Consider the following 528-nt stretch of genomic DNA (forward strand, 5'->3'; position numbering starts at 1 on the left):
AAAATTAAACCGAATCCACGGGAACCAAAATATAACTTTGAGTCTATCAGACCTGAATTTCAGAACCATCTCAGGAACAGGTTAGAGACCTTGAACACTAATGAGCAAAGACCAGATGAGTTGTGGGAGTATATCAAGGGTATCATCCAAGAAGAGAGCAAACATTCATTACAAAGACAGAAGAGGAAGACAAGACCAAAATGGATGTCGGAAGAAACGCTGAATATTGCACTGGAGCGCAGAGAAGTCAAAGCACAAGGAAGAATTAAAAATACTAAAGAGCTGAACAGAAGATTTCAAAAGGTAGCTCAGAATTACAAAGTAAAATATTACAATGAAATGTGCAAGGAGCTGGAGTCAGAAAATCAAAAGGGCCGAACTCACTCAGCATTTCTTAAGATCAAGGAACTGAAGAATAAATTCAAACCTTGAGTTGCTATAATCAAAGATGCTTTAGGCAGTATAGTAAATTATCCAGGAAGTATTAAAAGAAGATGGAAGGAATATACTGAGTCATTATATAGAAAG

Source organism: Elephantulus edwardii, unplaced genomic scaffold (genome assembly GCF_000299155.1).
Source record: "Elephantulus edwardii isolate Elephantulus edwardi_28Jun2011 unplaced genomic scaffold, EleEdw1.0 scaffold00119, whole genome shotgun sequence".
NCBI classification, from domain to species: domain Eukaryota; kingdom Metazoa; phylum Chordata; class Mammalia; order Macroscelidea; family Macroscelididae; genus Elephantulus; species Elephantulus edwardii.